The following is a 22,597-nucleotide window of genomic DNA, read 5'->3' as shown; positions in this document are numbered from 1 at the left end:
CTTTGGTTGACATGGGAGGGATATAATTTTCCAGACAGTAGTTTCCCCGAATACTGGAAACATACATGGTTGCAAGGCTGCTACTGAAAATGCAATGACACTGCATTTTCAAAATCCCTTTTGCATTTTGGGGGTCTGTCTCTTTAAAGAGCTTCCGTATTGTCTTGGGCTCCCTTGGAAATGCAGTAAGGATTCCTATCACATCTCAGTTGCCATGGCAACAGCAGCCTTTCCCATAATGAGCTGCATCATCTGAACTGATGTCACAGCATCATGCAGCAGGTCAAACGAGGCACCTCCTAGCATCGCATCCTACAGATTGGGCTGTAAACACCAAAAGGAGGATGGTGTGAGCAGGAGATGGTGAGTGTTTTCACATCAGCCTCTTTTTATTTGCATGTTCTGCTTGCCTGAATTTTGTGAGTCTCTCCTGTTATTAGAACGTCTGACTTTTTTGCCTCCTGAAGATGGGTTGGGAAGAAAGATGCTGCATGACTAAATATAATTTTTTGCAGGCAGAAAGGCTGAAGGAAGGCCTACCCAAGAGCCCCAAATATTTGTAATAATTGCCCTTGCTGCTTGTCTGAAGAATTCCACGAAATGTATGAATTCCATATCTTAATCTGTGGTGCACCTTGCTGATTTGTTTCGAAAGTGCAATTAATAGCTTATTCCTAGCTCTTGGAGTCATGGAGATGCAAAATTCCTACCCGCCTTCCTTTTGACGTTGAGTGATTGTATTCTTAACCTTTGGAAAATCTTTGCTGGTTTGCAGCTCTGTTATTTATGTCTGGTGAGATTTTGATAGCAGGTTTTTTAAAAATGCTGCCCGTTGCTGAATAAGTAGCTGGCACTGCATTGATATGAAATGGGAACCTGTGCTGTTCTTTTTCAAAAGGCTCTTAACAAGATGCAAAAAAAAAAAAAAAAAAACTTTCCCCAGGAAGTTTATAGGGTCCCTACCCCCAGCCGAAGAATGTTTCACCTGTAATAGGAATTTTAAATGTTTCTTGGGGATCTTTACAGGAAAGCAAGCCTGCTTTTTGCTGCAATTGCAGCATAAGGTGTAGCCAGCAAAATCAGGCTTCAGAGCTGGCGTTGCTGATCTTACATACATATCACCAGCACAGAATTAACTGCACAAAGTCGGAGAAAATGCATCTTAGGCACTCAGATTGGCCTTTATAACATCAAGGTGAATCCAGCAGTTCTTGATGGCATCCACATGTTTTTTTGCTTTGTAATTGTCTTATTCCCCTTTTGGCTTCTTGAAGTCAGCCTTGGGTTCTCATAACTTGCTGCGGACCCTGGATGGGTGGGATTCATTGTCTCTGAATATTTAGATGAGTCATTGTTTCAGCTGTTTGCTGTTAAAAGGAAAGAAAATACCAGACACGTGTCACTTTGACTGACCGGCAGGTCCACGGGGAGATAGGGAGTGGTCTCCATCTCTGCTTTGCTTTCTCACTGTTTGTCTTTATCAAAATGAAGCTGGCGGGGGGTTGGGTGGGGGGAGGATAGCTACTGCTGCTGACTGAGTTGCTTGCTCAGAAACCTAAAACTACTAAATGTAAAGTGGAAAGGAGCAAATTTAGCACAGAGATGGTTGTTTTTCATAGCCCTAATAAGCACAAAGGCCACATCTGGCATTAGCTGTAATGGATCTTCTCGATCTTAATTAGGCAGCCTGCATGTAACCTCTGTGCATGGCCTCAGTACACATCTGTTCTTTTAAACCCAGAAAAAAGGCATTAGTTTTTTTTAATGTACTGTCCAAAACCCCTCCCCCCCAAAAAAACCCCCAAATGGGCTGTAGGATGTTCACTTGAATTTGCTTGAATTAACAAAAGAGGGAATGCAGACTGGATTATGAACCCTTGAAATAAGTTACCTCTTGGGAATTATCACAATAGCTGATGCCCCCACCTCAGAAAAACAGCATTATGCATGCACGTATAGTAGCATTCTTATTGTCTGAGAGGGACCCACTGACTTTATCAGCAATACAGGGTATGTCTGAAACAGGAAGAAACATAATAAAACAGGAATGTATCTTTAACAGACATAAATCATACTTGTATGTAAGGACACACAGAGAGAAATACGGATTGTCTGGATAAGCCATCTTTTACACATGAAGCACGTGGAGGCTTTTTTTTTACCCATTACTTCTACAAATTCAAATTAGTTAATAGTTACTACTAGGTCTAAAATGGTCAAGGGATGGTGACTAGTGGTTAGGGCACTTGCAATACCTTAACAGCACAGTCTTGTGCAGGATTACTCCTGTCTATGTCCACTGAAATCAATGGGCTTAAACTGGAGTAACTCTGCCTAGGATTGCAGTGCAAGTAGCCAAAGCCTAGAAGTAGGAAGCCTGCAACAGAGTATCTTAACAGAAGGTACCACTCTGCGTTTTTCTGAAGCGTCCAAATCTGTTTACCATCATAGTGCTTTTAGTAGATTGGACTAATTGGTGTTGCTGTGGAATTTCCTGTGGCGAGACGAATTGCATATTGGGATGGAGTGCTTGATGTTACTGCTATGTGGGGTTGGTTACATTTGCAAACAGTTACTGGAATCAGTCAATTAGAAAACTATAAAGCAGGTTCAGGAAAATCCGAGAGAAACCCATTCTCGTAAAATTTTGTTTTTAATATTGTCGAAGGCTTTCACGGTCAGAGTTCATTGGTTCTTGTAGGTTATCTGGGCTGTGTAACCGTGGTCTTGGAATTTTCTTTCCTGACGTTTCGCCAGCAACTGTGGCAGGCATCTTCAGAGTAGTAACACTGAAGGTTCAGTGTTACTACTCTGAAGATGCCTGCCACAGTTGCTGGCGAAACGTCAGGAAAGAAAATTCCAAGACCACGGTTACACAGCCCGGATAACCTACAAGAACCAATTTTGTTTTTATTTGAACAATTTTATTTTTAAAGCATGAGTCCCACCCCTGTGGTTTTCTCTCACAAACCCTCACTGATAATAGATCTATGACCCCACTGTTACTTTCTTAGAAATCATCCAGCCTTGGTACCAGAGACAAGGGACTGCTGATATTAATTGCTCTTTCCTCTTTTAACCTTACTATTTCTTATATAAGCTCAAGGGAGGGATGCGGAACACTCTGAATGATAATAGAATTAAAACTTATTATCTGGATTTTTTTCTGTAGAAACGTTCTACAATTAACATGAGTCTGCACACTGGTAGGGTGGGGCATGATCAGAACAATGACTGGTTCTTGTTTGGAGCAATTAGCCTCATGCTTGTCAAATATAGAAAGTACTCCAGGATGATTTAAATCCTGACTATCTGTCCTTTGTCACCCTTTATTGTTACTGAAAACAGAACTGGTCCTCACTGGTATCTGTTGCTTTTACACATGGTAAGATCTAAGTAGGTTTTCTTTTACAAGAAACCGTTGCTAGAGCCTGAAGGAGAACATCGAATGCAATCAAACAAGGTAGTAGTCCAGCTAAGAATGGTATCAGTGATTTTCATTAAAATAACTGTAATGAGGTATGGGGTCAGATAGGAAGCTCCCAGAAGAAAAATTAGCTGCTTCAAAACCAGGTATGCTAAACTCAAAGATTTACTAATTTCAGAAATAACCTTAGTATAAACTCAGGTAACAGGTAAGCATTAATTGACACAATTAGTGGATTAATGAAATTAATTAGAAATGAAAGGTGTGGATTTTAATTAGAATTTCCTCTGAGCTAGAAGACCTGTTCTAGAGTGATATCTCTGTGTTGGTTTTAGTAAAAATTGTAAGACTATTTCCCAAATGTAAGACTAATTTCTTGTTTTGTATTATTTGGTCAAGAGAGATGATCGTAAAAATCTCACTATCACCTGCATTAAATTTACACTGTTTTTACTCCAGCAGTCAATTAATTGGTTAAAATGTAATAGAGGATTGACTAAAATATCTTTAATCTGTTGATATCCCCATTCTGTGATAGCAATCTGGAAACTATCATTATGTAGTTGAAAAATCTTGTCTGCTATGAATTGCCAGCTTTGCAAATTCTTGTCTGCTACGAATTTCATTCTTGGATCACTGGGCCAAAGAGTCTGGCCAGGACCAACTAGGTAGCCTCTTTCCCTACTTTGCAGGCCTGCTAACCAAATGCAATCTGCCAGCTGTGTTTTATTTTCTGCCTCGTAATTGACCACCTATGCTTTTCTTAGTACTAGGTAGGTAGCAAAAAATGGTAGTTTCATCAAATCCCTGATGGGCTGCCAAATACATCTGGTGAGCTGTGTTTGGCATGGTGAATCACAAAGCAGAGTGGAATTTTCTGGTTCATCCAACCACTAGGTTTCTTTACTGTTACCCTTAAATATACCAATGTTTCTCTGGGATGTTAGATGTTGTTGACTCTGAACTGTAGTGTGCTTAGACTAATTTCTGGCAATTGTGTTCTTGCCTTCCAAATAAAAGATCGCCTAATTACTCCTTTGCTCTGTCTTGTGTTTTATGAGGTGCTGAAAATGGTTGTTTGAACTTGAGAAAGGGATGAAGAAAGGGGTGTGTGTGAAGGCCCCTTCAGGGTAAACGATATACATCGAAATGGAGGAAAGATGGGAACTTGTCTCTTCTTCCCATTTTCTCCTCTTTTTCAGGTTAGCTACATCTCTATTTCTCCTGATGTTTATTGTTCCCAGTCAGCACTCTGCATCCTGTCCTTCCACCAAAAACCTTCAAACTTCCTGTTCAGAAAAATGGATGAATAGACATCTAGTAAACTGGCAATAAGATCCCTAGAGCAAATCATTTGTGTAACCTCGGCGCTTCAGAAATCTCTAGCCTGAATGAGGTTACTAAGCACTAATAAAATATATATTGGTATTTGCTCTGGGGTTAGAATAGCTACTGAAGAACAAATGAAATGAAAGTCCTAAATGCTAACATAGCAGGTTTCATCCAGAATAAATTGTTTATCCATGCACAATTGTAATAATAATAATAATAATAACAACAACAACAATAACAACAACAACACGTGCATTTGTATAAAGGACAAGAGAGGCTGCAGGCAAAGGAAAGGGTGTGCAAATTAGGTCATGTTACAAACAGAATTCCATGAGGAGTGCCTGCCTTGCATGTGACAAAAGAACGCACAAACCATAATTAAAGTATTTGATATAAAGACATTGCTGATTCAGGAATAATGATAAATCATGGGTTGCCTTCAAATGGTAAGGGAGTGAGGAAGCTGCAATAAATGAGAAGCTGAGGAAGAGAGTGTTAGCCAATTGCGTGAAACCAGTGGCCTATCCATTATTTGAACACTGTGTCTAAACTGAGCTAGAATGTATGTGGGAGAGCAAAAGGGGCTAGTGACTGGAGTGAAAAATTTGCTTTCATATTTGAAAAAACCTTCATCACAATATCTTAAACATGTAGATATGCCTTTTAGAGATGTTTATATGTTTTATATGATGCTTGAAAGCTAGAATATGCAGTTATATACTTAAATAAACATTTTTGTTTTATAGTTCTCAAGGAGAATGAATAGATGAGCTGCCAAGAGAAGTAGGCTTGCCAGGTACACAGTTACCCTGGGCAAAAAACCAGGATGGGCGCCACAGAATCAATGTCACCCCTGCTTGGCCCCCATTGCACTAGGGTTGCCAGGTCCCTCTTCACCACCAACGGGAGGTTTTTGGGGCACAGCCTGAGGCGGGCGGAGTTTGGGGCTGGGAGGGACTTCAATGCCATAGAGTCCAGTTGCCAAAGCAGCCATTTTCTCCAGGTGAACTGATCTCTATTGGCTGGAGATAAGTTGTAATAGCAGAAGATCTTCAATCACCACCTGGAGGTTAGCAACCTTACATCACACCTACCCCCTGCCACTGGGGTCTAAGCAAGGGGGTAGCTCTCTCTGTGTGAGGCAGGCCGGAGCTGCTGCTGCCACCAGAAGCCGGCTGTACAAGCCTCTGATGTGGTAGTTGCAAGCAGCCACCACTGCTGCTGAACTGCCCCTCTGTTGTTGGTGCAGGATCAGGGATGGTCAGGCCTCTCCCCCCAGCAGGGCATCTACCCCTGTTGCCCGTTGGTTAAGACCAACCCCTGTTTTGGCCTGAACATCTTTTAAACATCCATATTAATGAAGAGCTCAGATGAAATCAAAATCTTGCCCATTTTTTTGTGTAATTTTGGCTGGCCTTGATAAAAGAGGTTATGTGGCTTTTGTTTTTGCTTTGGACCAATGTGGATTCTGCAGCCTCTTCCAGGCTTTAAAGGAGCGCACAGGTTCATTTAATCAAATCCCAAACTCCATTCAAGTGAACATTTATGCTAAACAATATTGATCAACCAGTTCACAGTAACTGGATAGCAGAGTCCCGTTGCTTTAATGGAAAGAGTTGCATTGAGGCCAATGGACACTGAGGGTAAGGAACAAGGTCTGTTTTCATATTCGCTTTATTAACACAGGAAAACTTCATCCATGGCTTTTAATGGGTCTCTCTGCAATGAAGTTAAGTATATTAAAATCTCATCATTTTATTTTCCCCTAAAGTTCTAGTTGAACTTTATACTGATATGAATATCCAAAGTCATAGCCAGCGGAGCTCAGGTGAATTTTGTGTGATGTGGGTAGAGACACATCTGCATTCAGCTAGGTTACATGAGCGAAAGAGCGCTTCTTCAGTTTGCCAAGACTCCCAGCAACCTTATTGTTGCCCTCCGGCAACTGAAAGGCTAGTGGGAGAAAAATGATGGCCAGTTTGGGGAACATGCCAGCATTATGCTGGCAAATGACATCATGTCTTGCAAAACCAGGAAATGACATAATGGCATGGGAGGATGATCCAGGATTTACCCAAAACTCTATGATTTAACCAAAGAGTTTTTGCTAATTCTGGAGTGTCTCTCCCCAAACCCTCGATGTCATGTGCCAGCATGATGTCGGTGAGCCTGTCTCTGTCCCTCCAAATGCTCCCAGGGACTCCAGTCTCCGGCCTGGCAACACCTTGTGCTTCTGTATGCAAAGATTCCTTGTTGAATGGGGCAATTGTATACTGTGAAGGGCATGTACTCTAAAAAAACCCCTTCTATTTAGAGGCGTTCTAAACAATGGGTTGGATCCAGTATGTCCTTCCATACATGGAAGGTTCTTCTACTCACAGATAGGTTTGATATCTTATGTATGAAAACTAAAATTACATCCAAAGATGTTCTTCACTTGCTCAAAACTAGTCACTATTGCCCTATGTATATAGTATAGCGTTAGGAAAGGGTTAACTAGCTGGTCAGTTATTTGGGATGCACGTCCTAGCATCCACAGTTCGTTCTTTCAGTTTTGCATTTAGTAACTATCTACTGTAATTGTTGAGCTGTCCTGTTTGGAAATTGCCTGCTTAGAATCACAGAGTTGGAAGGAGCCATACAGGCCATCTAGTCCAACCCCCTGCTTAATGCAGGATCAGCCTAGACTAGAGCATCCCTGACAAGGGTTTGTCCAGATGCTGCTTAAAGACTGCCAATGAAGGGGAGCTCTCCACCTCCTTAGGAAGCCAATTCCACTGTGAACTACTCTTACTGTAAAAAGAAATGTTCCTAATATTTAGCTGGTACCTTTGTGCCTGTAATTTAGACCCATTATTGCGAGTCCTATCCTCTACTGCCAACAGGAACAACTCCCTGCCCTCCTCTAAGCGACAGCCCTTCAAATACTTAAAGAGAGCAATCATGTTCCCTCCTCAACCTCCTCTTCTCCAGACTGAACATTCCCTAGCCCCTCAGCCTTTTCACATAGGATTTGGTCTCCAGGGCCCTGATCATCCTTATCACTCTTCTCTGCACCCACTCCATTCTGTCCACATCCTTTTTGAAGTGAAGCCCCCAGAATGGCACACAATACTCCAGGTGCAGCCTGACCAAAGCAATGTACAGCAGGTCTATGACATCTTGTGATTTAGACATTATGCCTCTGCTGATACACCCCAAGATCACATTAGACTTTTTTATTGCTGCATCACACTAGCTGCCCATATTTAACTTACAGTCCCCTTGTACCCCAAGATCTTGTTCACACATGTTGCTACCCAGAAGTGTTAACTGGATAAACAGCATTCCTGTGAAAATAGCTGTTATGATAGCTGCAATCCTAAAAGCATTTTCCGGGGAGTAAGCCTTCACTTATTAAAATGGGGCTTGCTTCTATATAGACATCCTTAGGATTTAGGGTTGCCAGGTCCCCCTTCGCTATCGGTGGGAGGTTTTTAGGGGCGGAGCCTGAGGAAGGTGGGGTTTGGAGAGGGGAGGGACTTCAATGCCATAGAGTCCAATTGCCAAAGCGGCCATTTTCTCCAGGTGAACTGACCTCTATCGGCTGGAGATCAGTTGTAATAGCAGGAGATCTTCTGCTATTACCTGGAGGTTGGCAACCCTATTAGGATTCCTCCCAAGGAGTACATAGAATTCCCAGATGTAACTCTGGGCATGCATCTGCACAACAGCACTAACTGCTGTTTTTGTTCTCTTTATGGTGCTTTGGACTGAACCCAAAGTTAGCACCAGCTATGATTTATAGACTGGTTAATCAGCCTCTGGGAGACAGTCCCAATGTACTTCCCCTGCCCCTCCATATAATGTTGAAATATTTCTCTGTTCCTGGACAGTTTTGAATTCTAGCAAAGCTGACTCAGGCCTTTCTCATTCCAAGGTCAAATAATGATCTCTTAATTTGAACAATCTACACAACAGTCGATGTCTGGAACTTGTCTCAATGTCTTAGACAAGGCATGACACACAAGGGCACTGTCTGTTTTGCATTGATATTAAACGCTGTAAGACAGGTTTTCCAGATAAATACTTAGTTCAGTCTTTTTGGAATTTTCTCTTCCATTTTATAAATTGTAATGTGCTTTAGCCCTAAAAGAGGAGGGCAGCTGTATCTTAATTACACCAAAATAGATAAACACACATCTAGTTTTAATCAGGTCTAGTTTTAGTATGAACTCTGAAAAATTTTTCCAGTACCATGCATATCTCCTTATTTGAACTTTGGATTATCCCAAAGTTTTGGAAATCCTATAGACATTTAAAAGAAAGGAAAAAGGCCAATATTAAGATTTTTTTTAGATACTGTTTAGGATTGACCCTCCTCCCCCACACAAACACATCAATGTAAATTTCTTATAACAATTAAAAGTTTATCTCTTACATTTTATAATAATCTCCTTCTAAAGAGCACAATACAGGGTTCACGGCCACTCCTCTTCTGCATTTCATCCTTGTGAGGTAGGTGAGACAGAGACTGTGAATTGTATCCAGATTAAAATGTCAGTTTCCATTGATTCTCCCCCCCTCCTCACTGTTTCCAGGAGCAATATTTCATGGAAAATAGTGAGCTGAGATGGAAGCAGGAAGGCAGGAAAGTTCATTCTGCTGATGAAAGACTTAGAGTGCAGTCCTGAGTGTGCGTGTGTGGGGTGGGTGGGTAGTTGGGGCAGGCCCAGGGTCAGTGCAGCCAGGCCGCCTCCTGATCGGCTTGCTGCCGGGCACAGCAAGCCGAAAATGGAATTTTAATGAAACCCTGTAGAACAGCTCCATAGAGTTCGCACCGGCAAAAGAGGGCCTTCCCAGGGCAAAAGGTCTCAGGGAGCTGGCTAAAGTCAGCCCTGCCCCCAGGAATGCCCTCTTTGGCACGGGCATGAGCCCATGCACTGGGGAAACAATGCCAGCAAGGCTGCGCAAGTGCCTGTGGCCTGTGTTGCCACACTGCTCCCCGGAGCCAGCATAAGTGGCCCTGCGCCAGCGTTAGTGCCAGTTTAGCCAGTGCAAGTGGCACTAACACTGGTGCAGGGGTCATACCAGCTCCTATCCCCTTTTGGCCTTCTTGTGAATTGCTCTGCCTGTCTGGATCTCACCCTTTGACTAGCCCAACATCACCCAGCTGAGTAGAGATCTGAATCCAGATCTCCCTAGTCCTAGTCTGGCACGCTAACCACTATATCACATTTGCTTTATTAGATTCATTAGTCTATTAATAATAATTTAGGGAACACTGAAATCTGTCTGATCTACCAAGAATGGCTACCTTGGGGTGGTAATGCTGTGTTACAAGGGCTATAGATATGCATTCTTGGTGATAATTCCCACACTGACTCCAGAACTTCCTTCCTTGAGAGATCTTTTGTTGGAGGTGTGAACATAAGTACATTTTTAGCAGCTCCATCCCATGCATATTTACTAGGAAGTAAGTTCCATTGGGTTAATGGGACTTTGGGGAGCATAACTGTTGCTACCTAGCCTGAGCTTTCAAGGAAGGGGAGGTTTAGAAATCTGGACAAATATTCTTGTGCATTATGTAAAACATTGTGGATAGTTTAAAAATGGAGAGCAGATGAAGGCGACTGAGCCTTTGACCTTTGGCTGAATCCTTGACCATTCCAGGCTGATTAATGACAGCCATTAAATCTTGCCTCCAGATGCATACTGAGCAGATACACAATTGGGATGGGATCAGATGGCTCCAGAAAAAAGATAGGGGGAAAGCATACATGGGTCTGCACCTGATCTTTGCAGCTTGTCTTTGTCTGAACAGATGTCATAAATCAGGTGGGTATAGCCCCTCGTGTGGTTGATGTTAGACTGAGGTTCAAGCATCTGATATATGCTGAATGAGAAAAAGGCACATACACCTTGGCCCTGCTGGGTGTTTCCTGGAAGTGATCTGAATTCTGTTCCTTTGCTCGCTGAAAGGGCTGGGCTGTAAAGAATGCAGTATTCCTTGAACAGCAGTGTTCGTCAGGGTCTATGGAAGCTGGTGTTTGCACTGCAGCATTATGAGGCAGCCACAGTATATAGTTGCAATAGTGGCATTTCATGCCATCACTTGCAAAAGCTTCCATCCAGTTTTAGCACAAAAGGTTGAAGGCGGGACAGCTTGTTCTTGCTTCATAGAACCATGGCCTTCATTTTAGAAATAGCTGCATTTGCCACAATATATACCCTTATGGGAGATGACGTGCTCTTAAAAGGATGGGCTCTGTAGTATCTAGTTTCAACTAACAGACGTATTTCAGACATTTTATAACTTGTAGGGGGATTTTAATTTTTACTGGTTAAGAGGTTATGGCCCTGACCTGGATGGGCCAGGCTAGCCTGATCTCGTCAGATCTCAGAAGCTAAGCAGGGTCAGTCCTGGTTAGTATTTGGATGGGAGACCACCAAGGAATACTAGGGTTGCTGGGCAGAGGAAGGCACTGGCAAACCACCTCTGTTAGTCTCTTGCCATGAAAACCCCAAAAGGGGTCACCATAAGTCAGCTGCGACTTGATGGTACTTTACACACACACACAAAGAGATTATGAATGCTTCCAATTTCCATTCACCAGCAACCCTTTGCTGACAAGTCGCAAGACAAAAATGCTATAATCTAACTGCTGTTAAAAGGTGGTGGTGTTTTTTTTAGATAACTCCTTTTCCAGATGTACTCTACAGGTGGTATGCCTTCCATGACTCCTTCTATAAGCAAAAAGGCACTTTTAGATCCAATCTGATTGCTAGAGCTTGGAACATAGCATGGTGTTTGTGAAACCTCTAGTTTATATTTTTATGCAATGATGCGCACTGTTGACATCAACATGTTTGAGTACACACTAAACAGTCCAAGAATGCATTGAAAAAATCCTAATAACATCTGCAGCCAGGTGACTTAGGCCGCTGCATGGCTAAGGTTGCCAGCTCCAGGTTGGGAAATACTTGGAGATTTTTTGGGCGGAGCCCAAGGAGGGCAGGGTTTGGGGAGGGGAGGGACTTCAGTGTCATAGAGTTCAATTGGCAAGGCAGCCATTTTCTCCAGGTGAACTAATCTCTATCGACTGGAGATCAGTTGTAATAGTGGGGATCTCCAGCTACTATCTGGAGGTTGGCAACCCTATGCATGGCTGTGCGTAGGTGATACACAGGGCCATCCTTGGCAAGTCTACTCAGAATCCTGCTCAGATCTGTTCAGTGGGGCTTAGTCCCAAGAAAGATTGCACAGGTCTAATGTTGCTGCTTCTTGTATTCTATTCTGTGAACTAAAGCATGCACCTTAGTACTTTAGGAATTGAGCATCTCCTATTTTATAAGTTAGACTATAATATCAAGGCTGCTGTTTAGAGTGGATTGTGCCAAGTATTATGATAATATGTCACTAGTTTATTTACTAATTTATTTTAACTCGCTTATACCCTACTTTTCTCTCTAATGGGGAACAAAAGTGGCTTATATTGTTCTTCACTCCTCCATTTAATCCTCATATCAAACCAGTGAGGTGGGTTAGGCTGAAAGTGTGTGTCTGGCCCAAAGCCACCCATGGTTTTACTATAGAGCTTCCAATGATTCTTAGAGTAGGCTGATATCACTTCCAGAGTTTTGACCAATGCCAACTTTTTTAAAGATTATTTTTCTTCTGTCAGCTGCGGATGGGGCAGCCCATGTCCCAGGCAGGAAAATGGCAGCCCTAATATAAACACATAGATTTTAAGGGAATTTACTAGGACTTAACTCTTTTTAACCACCATAGCTGGTCCACCCAGGTCAAATTTTGAGAGCCACAGTGGTGTAGTGGTTAAGAGCTGTGGACACTAATCCAGAGAACCAGGTTTGATTCCCCACTCCTCCACATGAAGCCAGATGGCTGACCTTGGGCTAGTCACAGTTCTTTGAACTCTCTCAGCCCCACCTACCTCACAAGGTGCCTGTTGTGGGGAGGGGGAGGGAAGGAGGTTGTAAGCCAGTTTGATTCTCCTTGAAATGATAAAGTCATCATATAAAAACCAACTCTCCTCTTCCTTCATTTCTGCCTTTGGTAATCATACATGGCACACAGTCATTAAATTGTTTTAAACCATGGTCACTCAATGTACGGAGCAGAAATACTGGTGTTCTTGAAAGTCAGTGTGGCATAGTTGCTGGGTGACTTTGGGCCAGGCAGTTCCTGGCAACCCTAGTTTGTATGTGTATTGCAACGATTTTGAATATATTCAAGAACAGGCCTTTAAAAGCTCTCCTCAGCTACTGAAATTTCAAATGGCACACAAGCATAGACTTTGCACTGAAATGGTTTTTGCATGCATTGTGTTACGTCGTTTTTGGAATCCTCAAATGCAGCAATACATGCTTGACGTCAAGTCTAATTGGGAGCACATAAAATAGAAGATGACTCTCTCTCTCAAAACTGCTGCAAATCATTGCGCTGTGCATCCATCTGGGAAGTGAAAGATACAGCTATGACTCTTTTCCTTACCCCAGGGCTACATTTGCTAGCAGTGAAAGAGGATAGAATTGCAGTAAAAGGGGTCCTTCTTCAGGCAGTCATTTGTTCATGATTGTAGTGTGTGTATGTGTGTGTGTGTTATATATATATATAAACACACACACACACACACAGAGAGAGAGAGAGAGAGAGAGAGAGAGAGAGCCATTAACCTCCATTCAGGCCCCACTGAAAAGAATGGAAGAGGCAAAGCAGAAGGTCTTGGGGGATAATGCCTTTGCTTTTTTGATGTTGAAATGCTGGTACACAAAAAGGACAACATAGTGGCCTAATATAAATGTTATTCAATGCTGGGTAATATTATATCAGGCCCCGTGTACATACAGCAAATCATGACATTTATATAGAGTTTCCATTACACTGTTTGATATTTGGCTTAAAGTCTGAGGAAAATGCAACTTTCCCCAAAGATGTAGTACTGAATGTGTGAGGAGTGAGGATAACCCAACAAGCAATGTTATTCATATCACATTTTTGTTTAACTGTTTAACTGGCCCTTTCTAGCATGCCCAGGGTAGTGCTGATCGCCACTTTGGGGTCAGGAAGCAATTTTCCTCCAGGCCAGATTGGCCAGGGATCATAGAAGGGCATGGAGTAGGGGGTCACTGGGGGGGGGGATAGTTGTGAATTTCCTGCATTGTGCAAGGGGTGGACTAGATGACCCAGGTGGTCCCTTCCAAGTCTATGATTCTATGATTCTAAGAGCCAGTGTGGTGTAATGAGTGTTACATTGGGCAGACCTGGGTTCAAATCCCCACACTACCATGAGCTAGTTATGCTCTTCAGACGGACTTCTCTGGGTGGTATCCTCTCCTAAGATTGTCTATATAGAAACAGGTCATGGGCTTTTCTGTGGTAGGTCTGTCCATCCGGAGTGACCTACAAGAAAGGGTTGAGAAAACGCTTTCACTCTTGGCATTCAGGAAGACATGTAAGATGGTTTGCATTAGTTGGAATATAGACTTGTGTGGGAGATTTAGCCTTGTTTTTAACTGTGTTTTTAACTGTGCATTTCATCTTGTTGATGGACTGTTATGATGTTTTTTGTGCCTTGAGTTTGAGGAGATAAGCAGAATATAAGTTTTAAAAATAAATGTTGCCTGCTGGGAGACCTTGGGCTAGCTCATATACCTCTACCTAACCTACCTCACAGGGTTGTTTTGAGTTTAAAAGGGGGAAGGAGACAATGTCACCCTCCCAATCAGCACCTTGAAAGAAAGTGAAATAAATAATGAACAAAATTCTGTGTCACTACTAGGCACCGTGAAGGTGATCTGAAGAAGGGGAGTTGACGATGGTCCCCGTTGTCATGGTCAGACCACTATTTGCTGGGATTTAGACTTACAGGGGTAGCAAGATTCTTCAGGATTGGAGGTTCAATTAAGATGATCTACCACCGTAGCCCGATGAATCTGACAGCATTAGGGGATTTTCCCTCTGATTTGGTTGGTGCTCCTGTCAGTGCTCTGGTTGAGCTCTGGAATGGGGAAATGACTCACACAATTGACATGATTGCACTTAGGTGCCCTCAGAGTGTTGACCAGAGTTGGTTGTAGAGACCAAATCAATCCAGTCTTGTTTAATCTACACTGGCTTCCAATATGCTTCTGGGCTCAATTCAAGGTGCTGATATTGGCTTTTAAAGCCCAGTACAGTCTGGAACCAACATACCTTAAGGACTACCTTCTCCCATTTGTGGTCATCTTCTGAGCCCCTGCTTCAAGTGCCCCCACCATCTGAGGCTACATGGGCGGTGATCAGAGAAAGGGCTTTTGTGGTTGTTGCATCAAAATTTTAGAACCCCTTCCCCAGGGAGATTTGTCTGTCACCCTCTATCAGTGTCTTCCACCAGCAGGTGAAGACTTTTGTTTTGTTTGGCTTACCCACAATAATGGTACTTGGTCTTTCTCCTTGGTTCTGGTGTTGTTGTTGCTTGTAATGTGTTTTTAGATTATTTTATAATTTTAATGTTTTAAGTTGTTCTGATGTTTTATGTTTGCTGCCTTGTAGACCCTGATCAGGTGGAAATACGGAATAAAATGTTATAAATAAATACAAATACTATATGTCAAAAATTTTAAAAATTGATAATCCCAACAACAATGTCTCAAGGAAACAGTTAGGTAATGATTATGGTTCTTTACAAAAGTACTGTGCCAGATCATCTTGAAGATATTTCCTTTGTACAACAGTAAGCCAAAGAGATTTCAAGAGAGTGGAATTGGCTCAAATGAATTAACTCAGTCTGAAAAGCAAATATTTCCGCCTGTGTAGACTCCAGAACCCTGGGGAGCTACTGTAGGTGATAAAGGCAAACCCTGCAATTAGAAGAGTTAGTGGCAGATGGGTGATAGGCAAGAAAAGCTCATATACCATATGTTCACTCTAACAGGAAAACAGTCAAAAGGCAAAAGGCCTGGTTTAATCCATGCTGCAAACAATTACAGTAAGGCTCAAAGCCAGGGATTCCCCTAATCCCATTTCATATAGTAGCAGCAGCATTTGTAGTCTTTTTCTGATCTCAGGTATTGTGTTGGTCCTATAGAGTAAAAGATGTAGAAAAAGCAAAGCCTTATGTTGTGCAAGATCAAGTATGGCTGGTTAAACAGAGTTGTGTAAACCACGAATGAGCATGAAATTCTTCCCCAGGCAGAGGAGTTTACAACATAAAACAAATAAAATACATTAGCATATTGGAGAAATCTTAAAATGCCAGTTTTTCTCTGTGAACTGCCTCAGTTCCATTTACGGGGTACTTATTTCATTGTTTTGTCGTCAAGTCAGGTAAGGTTTTCAAGGCAGGAGACGTTCAGAGGTGGTTTGCCATTGCCTGCCTCTGCCTAAGACTTCCTTGGCGGTTTCCCATCCAAGTACCAACCAGAACCTACCCTGCTTAGTTTCAAGCGATATGACAAGATCGGGCTAGCCTGAGCTATCCACATCAAAGTATTTACTGTTTAGCAGTAGGCTATACCAGAGCTCCACCAGCTCCTCCTCAGTTATTTAGCATGGTATTTTGACAGGCCAGGTCCTACCAGGGCCTCTTAGTGTTCACTAGACTACTCCACAACCCACCTTAGGTGCTCCTAGTCCTTCTTTGTACTGTTTGCTGTTTGTAGGGAATTTAGTACCTGATTCCTTTCAACAATAATAGGTCTCTGATCACGCTAGCAGTTTATCTGGACAAGAGTTTGATTGGACCTTTCCAGAATTCTAAAAATAGAAGGAGAAATTGTGCAGCATGGTTCCATCTATATTTGACATTTGAAGGAGATCTTGTTCCTAGCAAGAAGGATTGTAAGAGGATTTAAAGATGTATGTGTGAAGTATTTGTGTTTATGTTGTATTTGTGTTTTAAAAACAATTTAAAAAACATCATTTTTTTAAAAAAAAAGAAATTCTGCAGCATGGGAGGAAGAGGAGACTTAACTCTTCTCTGTGCAGTTTTGCCAATTTAAGTTTTAGTAGTTTTGGAAAGGAAAAAGTTGGACACTGGGCATTAGTTGTGGAAGGAAAAAAGAACGGGAAAATCACAGCATATGTGTAGGTGGAGGAAGAGTTAAGCTTTGATTGGTGAAACTATGCAGTGGTGAAAAAAATTAAACTCCCCTCTCTGATCTGAACTGGGGTGCAGTGTGGTTGTGATTTCTATTTTTAAAACTCTGGGAAAATGAAGTCATGGATGTCCCAGTTTTTCATTTAATTAGGCAGGCACTCAGCAAGCTGGAATACCAAAGAGAAGCATAGCCTTGCTAAAAGTTATATGCCTTATCTACTAATGTGCTGTTCTGTTACATCTATGATCCATTGTTGGGAACCATTAAACCTCTAACCATGCAAGTGTTGGATATAAATTCTGTTTTTTTGTCCCCTGATTGATTTTCCAATCACAACTTGTTTGTTCTACAGAGAGCACAGAATTATTCTATGTTCTTTATGAAGGTAGAGAATTTTGGAACAAGGACTATGCTACTTAGCCCTCAATTAATAATAATGATGGGTTGAAACCAATCACTTCACTCAGCCAGGTTTGAAATGTTTCTGTGACAAGAGGTGGAAGAGCCTCTTCCATCAGAGAAAATTTCATTATGCTGGAAGAAGACTTCAAAATGAGGAGTGATAGGATACACAAGCTAGTAATCACAACTATATATTACTCTCTGATTGATCAGTAGGGTTGCCAACCTTCAGGTACTAGCTGGAGATCTCCTGCTATTACAACTGATCTCCAGCCAATAGAGATCAGTTCACTTGGAGAAAATGGCCGCTTTGGCAATTGGACTCTACGGCATTGAAGTTCCTCCCTTCCCCAAAACCCACACTCCTCAGGCTCCGCCCCAAAAACCTCCCACCGGTGGCGAAGAAGGACCTGGCAATAATGTCACATACATTATTTCATTAATCCTTTAAAAAGAACACTATAAAACTGGGATTCTAGTAGGCGCTGAGTCTAAGAGAGAGGATCCTAAGACAATCCTGCGAGTTCCTATCTGAGGCATGATTTGAACTTTGCCATTATGCAATCCCAGCACAACTCCTAGCTGAGGTAAAATGTGGCAAACAAGAGCCCTGTCTTGGGCTCCTCTTCGTTTGATTTTCGTTGTATGAAATCGTCCTTTTGTCCTAACACCATGAAGATTTCCTTGTTTTCCACTGCTTGTCAGTACGTATGCTATAGTTAACTTATAATTCTGCAACATAAAGTGTTCCTTGCTTTTTTGTACCAACTGGTTGTTTTCAGCCTAAGAATCAGGGTCAAGCAGGTCAAACCAATGTATTTCAGATGCGTGACACCTTATCTGGCTGGTAATTTGTGCCAGATGGAGCACAAATAAAGATTATGTGCTAGTTGCAAGATGAAACTGAGCTGAGCTATCTGACATTCTTCCTTTCAGGATGCAATTATGAGTTTTGAGCATAGGAGGAGTTGACAAGCAATAGATAACAAGAGAAAAGCTACAAGATGGGGGGATGTTTGCATTCGGTTCAGGAAGGAAAACATCAGGGATTATTTGGTGGTAGAAATGTTTTTTTTTTTTTATCAGTAGCAATCTTGTGCTGATTTTCCCTCTGCCAGCAGAAGTCTTCCTTTCTTTTTCTGTCATAGCCTGTTCCTTTCCAATGACAAGGACCTGTGCTGTTTAACTTTTCATTTAACTTGTTTTTGACTGTCCTGGAATCAGAGGTGAATGGTGAGAACTAAGTTTGCAGATGAAACCAGCAGTGCAATCTTAAGAAGAGCTGCAGCTTTATACATCCACTGATAGAGCAACTGCCCTATGAGGAGTGGTTAAAATGCTTAGGGCTGTTTAGCTTGGAAAGAAGGTGGTTAAGGGGAGACATGATAGAGGTCTATAAAATTATGCATGGTTTGGAGAGAGTGGACAGGGAGACGCTTTTCTCCCTCTCTCATAATACTAGAATGCGGCGTCATCTGTTGCCAAGTGCCCGGTGGTGGTGGGCAAAATCCCGCCAATCCACCCAGCTGCCTGCTGACCAGCTGAGGGTCAGTGGGCAACATGTTCACGTGCACCCGCGTGCCACGCCCAAGTTATTTCAAGCAACGCAGATGCTCTAGTAACCTCCGCCAAAACTCTATGAAAACCATAGAGTTTCAGCAGAGTTTGCTAAAGTGTCCATGTCGCTTCCAGATAAGCCCAGAAATGATGTCGGTGTGGGGTGCACATGCGCATCACACCAGGCGTGCACACGCATTGCGCACCCCAGCCACTCCCTCAAAAAACTCCCACTGGTGGAGCTAAGGGACCTGGTAACTCTATCATCTGCTGAAGCTGGAGGGTGACAGATTCAAAACATTTAAAAGAAAGTATTTCTTCACACAACACATAGTTATATTGTGGAACTCCCCTACCCCAGGATGTGGTGATGGCTGCCAACTTGGAATGCTTTAAGAGGGGAGTGGACATGTTCATGGAGGAGAGGGCTATTCATGGCTACTAGTAAACTGGATACTAGTCATGATGCATACCTGTTCTCTTCAGGATCAGAGGAGCATGCCTATTATATTACGTGATGCGGAAAACAGGCAGGATAATGCTGCTGCAGTTGTCTTGTTTGTGGGCTTCCTAGAGGCACCTGGTTGGCCACTGTGTTGACTGCTGGACTTGATGGGCCTTGGTCTGATCCAGCAGGGCTTTTCTTATGTCCTTATGACTTCAAGGGATTTAGAAGTGTGTGACTTTGTTTAGGACTGCACTGTAAATTTCACTGATCTGTAAAATCCCAAGCTCTGGAATGATTTGTAGACAATGAAATGACAGATAAGATCCAGCATAAGGCAAGTCCCCAAAAACTCCTAATGCATTGTGTTGTGAACTGCCACTTTAAGAGGCTAACCCAGAAGACTTCAGTGGGAGCGGGAGAGTGGGTAGGAAACAGCTTCACTTTACATGCCTACTAGTAACCTGCGGGAGTGCTGAGCCAATATACAAGTTGATCAAACCAGGCCAGGACAATCCCTGGCCTAGAGGACCAGGAACTGAAAAGCTTTTAGTTAAGCACTGCTTTGTTTCCTTTTCATGTCTGTTGTGAACTATTCAGTGTTATTCTAAAAACAGACCATTAAGTTAGGGAAACTTGATGTTTTGTGGTTGCTCCACTGTTTGGCGACAAGCATGGGATTCACCTCCTGCTTTTCCAACTCAGTGGTTTGTATTTCATTCATTGTCTCCAGTACATTAATGAAGTCTAAATTATCTGAAACTGCCGAGAAAAGACTCATGGTGATAAATGGTGTTTGTTTGTTTTTTTAAAAAAATTGCCATCTGAAAAAGGAGTAATTAGAACCATAAAGGTTACAGAATATTTCACAAAAATGAACAGAGAGGTAGAGATCTTTTTTAAAGAAGGCCTTTTGGACACAATCTGTTTATTCTCACATGTTTGTTTTGTGCTTCATTTCAGTGGGACATATATGTACCAAACATTTCCCAGGTTACCATGTTTATTTAGACTTCTTTATTTAGAGCACCGCTGAATTTGTCAGGACAGACAATGGTTTGGAGTTAGAGTTTTAATGTAAATGGTTTGGAGTTAGAGTTTTAAGTGTGAGTTCAGTTTTTTTTAAAAGACAGCTGAGAGGTAAATGGGACGGTGGTTTCTTTTTAAGGTTTCTTAAAAATTATGCAGATTCTTGATTACTTTTTTTAAAAAAGTGATACCCTGGGCAAAACACATTGGTGTCTATAGAGAACGACTGGGAGCTAACAGGCTAAGATGGGGGTAATAACATGTTCTTGAACCACCAGGATCAAAAGAAAGCACCCCCCACCCCAACATTCAAGTACCGTATATGTGTTTAGGAAATATGGGGGTGTGAGACTGGCCAAGCTGAGCCAATCCATTTTGTCCCGCCACGGTTACCAGCTGCACTATCTTGACTTCAGTGTTTGTGCCGACCCGGCTAAACTGCATTTATACAATCAAGCAATTAACTACTTCTTACTGTGTAAATATTTTCTCGATTTATACAAATAAACGTAAAAAATATACCTAATTCAGGCCTAGACCATGAAAAAAAAAGCATTTGAAACAATTACTGTGATTATTTACTGTGTAAAATATTCTGATAGTAGAGTTGGAACAAAAAATATTAGAGGCTGAGTAGGGTAATACAATACATCTTATTTGTGGAAATTGTAAACGATTTAGCAAATGTTTGTTATATTTATTACCTCTTTCTTATATTTATTATTTCCATATATATCTAGCATTACATGTCTAAGTAAGACTGGAAGATGTACATTGCCATCCTAAACAGAGTTATACCTAGGGTTGCCAGCTCTGGGTTGGAAAATGCCTGGAGGTTTTGGGGGCAGAGCCTGGGAAGGGCAGGGTTTGAGGAGGAGAGGGACCTCAGCAGGGTCTAATGCCATAGAATCCACCCTCCACAGCAGCCATTTTCTCCATGGACACTGATCTTGGTAATCTGGAGATCAATTGTAATAGCAGGAGATCTCTAGGTGCCACCTGGAGGATGGCAGCCCTAGTTATACCTTTCTGTGCCCATTGACTTCGAAGAGTGTAGCTTTGCTTAGGAGGGCATTGCTAGGCTCCTTCTTTGTAACACACACCTAAGAAACATTGAGGAGCCTGAGACATCTACTGTTTATGGTTAACATAATAACATGGCTTTGTGGTTTAAATGCGCATTTCAGAAATGTTTCTTGGAGATGTCTGTATTTACTTTACTTTACTTGTCGAGCAGTCCATTCCTGAAGGGGTGGGTAGATCTGCGGCAGCCAGGAGCAGCTCAGCCGCACTCCCTCAAGGCTTCCTGTCCGCCAAATGGAAAATCAAACGATTATAAAATGTTTTAAAAAGGAAGTGCCCCCATAGAAAGCAATGGGGCTATGCCACCAAAAAAGGCAGCGTAGCCATGCCGCTGCAGGAGGAGGTGTTCCTGGGATGAAAGGGATTAGGAAGCTGACTAAAGACAGCCCTGCTCCCAGGAATGCCCTGGAAAGACCCCCCACGCTGGCACAGGCTTTCCCTTCCAGGAATTCCCTGCCAGGATGGCTCCCCAGTACTGGAGTTTTTGCCCCCAGGACAGCCTAAGTTATCCCGGGATAAATGGGCACTTATGCCGGCACCGGGTCACACCACCTCCTTAGGAGCTTTACCCTCATTCAAGATTGCAGCCTTAGAGGCTTAACTTGCCATTCTTTCATGACAAGACAATTTTTATTTATATTGGATGAACGCTGGCATTTTTTTTCTTGGTTCCTGTTTTTCAGTTTGTAGTACTTCTGTTTTACCCATGTCATCGCTGACTGGAGTTGCCAGTTCCACCACGGGAAATTCCAGGAGATTTGGGGGCAGAGCCTGGGGAGGATGGAGTTTGGGGAGGGAGAGAGCAGGCATGTAACACATTAGGGTTCAAAGCTGCCATTTTCTCCAGGGGAGCTGATCTCTGTCGTCTGGAAATCAGTTGGATTTCCTGGAGAACTCCATGCCATACCTAGAGGATGGCAACCCCATGTCTGATTCTTACCCTTAAGCTCACAGAATGCCTTCTTGGTCTTCTCTTTGTCTACTTCTGTATCACTGTCAAGGCTTAACTCAATGCATGTCATAAGGGGCTGAGCGTAATCATACCAAACACCTAGGGTGTCAACCTCCAGGTACTAGCTGGAGATCTCCTGCTATTACACCTGATTTCCAGCCGATAGAGATCAGTTTACCTGGAGAAAATGGCCACTTTGGCAATTGGACACTGTGGCTTTGAAGTCCGTCCCCTCTCCAACCCCCCCCCCAGGCTCCACCCCAAAAACCTCCCGCCAGTGGTGAAGAGG

The 22,597-nt window shown here is 42.5% G+C and overlaps 1 protein-coding gene across 2 annotated transcripts in view; it reads left to right on the top strand.

Annotated features, from left to right (window-relative positions):
- Positions 1–251: 251 nt before the first annotated feature.
- The window catches only part of AKAP6 (A-kinase anchoring protein 6), a 296,164-nt gene continuing 273,818 nt past the window's right edge, over positions 252–22,597 (top strand). For both annotated transcript variants that reach the window (XM_056850738.1, XM_056850737.1), the window contains exon 1: positions 252–363. The gene's annotated coding sequence lies outside the window, so the exon portion shown is untranslated. The remainder of the gene's footprint in view (positions 364–22,597) is intronic.

This window comes from Euleptes europaea, chromosome 6 (assembly GCF_029931775.1).
Source record: "Euleptes europaea isolate rEulEur1 chromosome 6, rEulEur1.hap1, whole genome shotgun sequence".
NCBI lineage: Eukaryota > Metazoa > Chordata > Lepidosauria > Squamata > Sphaerodactylidae > Euleptes > Euleptes europaea.
Note: the sequence above shows the minus strand (reverse complement) of the source record. Positions and strands in the feature narration are given on the sequence as shown.